Genomic DNA, 3,911 nt, shown 5'->3' with positions numbered 1-3,911 from the left:
TGAAGCCATGGAGGTCAAGACTGGGAGGTCACAGAGGTAAAAAGAAAAACACCTTGTGATTCAGCGCCATCTACTGGGAAATAGCTGAAAAACCTCTTCAGAAGAAGCTGCTATCAGCCATATATATAGACAGATATAAATGCTCCCCTAGGCAAAGGAGAACAGCAAACATCATGAATAACCACAATAACGAGGATGACCAGAAAGAAAATGTCATATCTAAGAAATCAATGCCACATTCGATGCCATGAAGCTTTCCCTCATGTTTTCTTGTAGGGTTATATAGTTTAAGTGTTTGATACATTTTGAGATAATTTTTGTATATCATGCTCGATAAGTGTCCAGTTTTCCTAGCACCATTTTTGAAGAAACCATATGTTCCCCATTGTGTAGCCTTGGTAACCTTGTCAAATATGATTTGACCATATATGCAAAGTCTTATTTCTGGACTCTATTCTGTTATTTTGGTCTGTGTGTGTCTTTATTCCAATACCATACTGTTTTCCTTATTGTAGTTTTATAACATGTTTTGAAATCAGACAGTGTGAAGCTTCTAGCTTTTTTTCCCCCTCAAGATTGTTTTTGGCAGAAAATTCCAAGATGGCAGCAGATTAAGTGGAAACTACACTGACATTCACCCAGGACCAAACTGGAATTACAACTAAAATATAGAAAAGCAATCCTGAATAACCAACTGAAGACTAGCTGGAGAGAACCTTTATAACCAAGGATATAAAGTGGAGACCACATAGAGACTGGCAGGAAGTGTGGAGGCGTGAGAGGGCTGGCCAGGCTCCCATAGACAGCAGCTGAAGTTCAGGAGGGATATCTCAGCTGTGGGGGTTTCCCACTGAGAACTCTGGGGTATAAAACCCATGCTTGGCGAGGAGAACCAAGATGGTGGCATAGGGTGTAGACCTGTGCATGCTGCCTCCCACAACATCATTGAAACTACCAACTATAAGACAAACAACTACCATTCAGAACCATGGGAAAGTTGGCCCAGGGTAAGTTGTACAACTGGAAGGAAAGAAAGAAGCGCAGTGAGACTGAGTAGGAGCTACAGAGGCGCCAAGAACAGAGGTAGAGTCGTGCGCCAGGCGGGCTGCAACTGGATGCATGGTATTTTTTCGATCGGAGGGGGTTACAAACTCTCGAATCCACTGGGCTTGTTCGGGACGGGACTCTGAGGCCCCAGACCCCACGGGGAGAGGCTGCACGGCCTTGCAGCGGTCGGAAAGCGAGAGAGGCTCTGGCGCACAGCTGCTCGCCGGCACTGGGGGAAGCGAAGTCCCAGAGTCCCAGAGAGGCGAGGAGCTGCGGAGACGCCGCCATTGCTATTTGCTCCGCCCTGGCGACTCCCTGAGACCCCGCCCTACTCAATTTACATTCCCATCCAAGCTGTGCCAGAGGCACAAGAGGAAACGCCTGTGCTTTTACAAACTCTCGAATCCACTGAGCTTGTTCGGGCAGGATAATGAGGCACCAGACCCTACGGGGAGAGGCGGCACAGCCTTGCAGCGGTCGGGAAAGCGAGGGAGGCTCTGTCGCACAGCTGCTCACCAGCACTAGGGGACATGAAGTCCCAGAGTCCCAGAGAGGCGAGGAGTCGTGGAGACGCCATTGCTATTTGCTCCACCCCGGTGACTCCCTGAGACCCCGCCCTACTCAATTTACATCCCCATCCAAGCTGTGCCAGTGGCACAAAAAGACCCACCTGCGCTTTTGCAGCCTAACCCAACAAATTGCAGACTTCAACTCCTCGCACCCATGGGAGACACACTCAAGAAGCAGACCCAGGAGAACCAAGATGGCGGCGTAAGGTACAGACCTGTGCGTGCTGCCTCCCACAACAACATCGAAACTACCAACTATAGGACAAACAGCTATCATACGGAACCATGGGAAAGCTGGCCCAGTGGAAGCTCTACAACAGGAAGAAAAGAAAGAAGAGCATTGAGACTGAGTAGGATGTGCAGAGACACCAAGTACAGAGCCCAACCCAGCAGGCTGCAGATTTCGGCTCCTCGCATCCGGGAGGGACACGCTCAGGGGGCGGAGTCGGGTTCAGGGGAGGCCGGGGCCGGGCCTGGTTGGGCGGACGACGTGGAACTGCTGTACCAGCAGGCGCACAAGCATGTCCACTGGTGCCAGTCTCACGTGGGACGCTGGGGGATGGCAGACGGGCAGTCTGTGCACTTGGTGGAGGGTGAAGTCCAAGCAGGCGTGCCGGATGTTCAGCTACCAGGAACACCTGGAGATTTTGCCCGGCGGGGAGCCGCCCAGCAAGGGACAGAGTGCCAAACTTCATGTTGCCCCGGTGAGGCCGGGACGGCTCTGGTGAGGTCGGGACGGCCCCGGTGAGGTTGAAATGGCCCCAGTGAGGTCGGGACAGCCCCAGTGAGGTCGGGACAGCCCTGGTGAGGTCGGGACGGCCCTGGTGAGGCTGCGACAGCCCCGGTGAGGTCAGGACGGCCCCGGTGAAGTTGAGACGGCCCCGGTGAGGTTGAGATGGCACCGGTGAGGTCGAGACAGCCAAGGTGAGGTCGGGACGGCCCCAGTGAGGTTGGGACAGCCCCGGTGAGGTTGAAACAGCCCCAGTGAGGTCGGGACGGCCCCGGTGAGGTCAGAACGACCCCGGTGAGGTTGAAACGGCCCCGGTGAGGTTGAGACGGCCCTGGTGAGGCCGAAACGGCCCTGGTGAGGTTGAAACGGCCCCGGTGAGGTTGAGACGGCCCTGGTGAGGCCGAAACGGCCCTGGTGAGGTTGAAACGGCCCCGGTGAGGTTGAGACGGCCCTGGTGAGGCCGAAACGGCCCCGGTGAGGTTGGGACGGCCCCGGTGAGGCTGAAACAGCCCCAGTGAGGTGAGGACGGCCCCGGTGAGGTCGTGATGGCCCCGGTGAGGAAAAGAAAAGCACTGGTACCGAGTACCAAGGCAGCATGCACAAGGAGACCTGGGCTTTCAAGGAGGCAAGGCCAGCCCAGCATAGACCCAGGAAAGCTGAGCTCCTAGCGGATCTGGAAGACCCATTGCCTCTGTCCAGCCCCAGCAAGTGTCTCTCAGTGTGAGAGTCAGAGCTCTGCTCAACTTGCAGAATTTGATCTCTACAGGATTAGACAAGAGCAAGTCATCCCAGCACACAGCACAGATGAGGTCACCAAAGAAATGCATCCTCCAAAGACAAGGATGTAAGGGACACCTGGTCCCAACATATAGAGCCAAGCTTTCTGTGGACATGGTGAGCTGGGGCTGGGCGAGTGTGTGATGGAGAGGAAGGAGCGGGCTCACACACAGGTGCCACAGGGCACCGTGAGGGCCGAGACTGGAGGTGTGCTCACTATGCGTCTGAACAGGAATGGCCAGGGTACAGGAAGGTGCTCTGTGGGAGAACTCCACAGCACAGCGCCCCGACATAGGCCCTGGGCACAGTGGACTGCCCCCGAAGGAGCACTGGTGTTGGGAGACCATTCCTGACAGCAAGTAGAACTGGAGCTGGTGGAGATCAAACAAGGTGGCACATGCTCATGCAACCTCAGGACCACACACACTTCCCAAACAGGATTCCTCTTGTGGGCAGCAGGAACATCTGGCAGGATCGGGGTGGGGGAAAAGCCACCGTGGCTCAGGCTCCTTCAGCAGCTTCTAGAACACCTTCCCCAGCTCTGAGCCTACCTCTCCAATCCCTCTGGGTGTTCTGGCTGGTCACTCACCAGGCTCCTCCTGCCTCAGACCAAGAAAGGGCTGCAGTGGCCTTTCCTGGAGGCCTTGATGGAGGACCAGAGGCCAGGAAGCTCACCACGGGAACCATTCGATCTGTGCACCTTGGAGCTCAGGAGTTCCAGTGGAGATGCCTCAGAGACTGGCAGGTGGGCTGAGGCTGAGAGACCAACGTGCCCGGTTGCAATGTGC

Source organism: Myotis brandtii, unplaced genomic scaffold (genome assembly GCF_000412655.1).
Source record: "Myotis brandtii unplaced genomic scaffold, ASM41265v1 scaffold193, whole genome shotgun sequence".
NCBI lineage: Eukaryota > Metazoa > Chordata > Mammalia > Chiroptera > Vespertilionidae > Myotis > Myotis brandtii.
Note: the sequence above shows the minus strand (reverse complement) of the source record.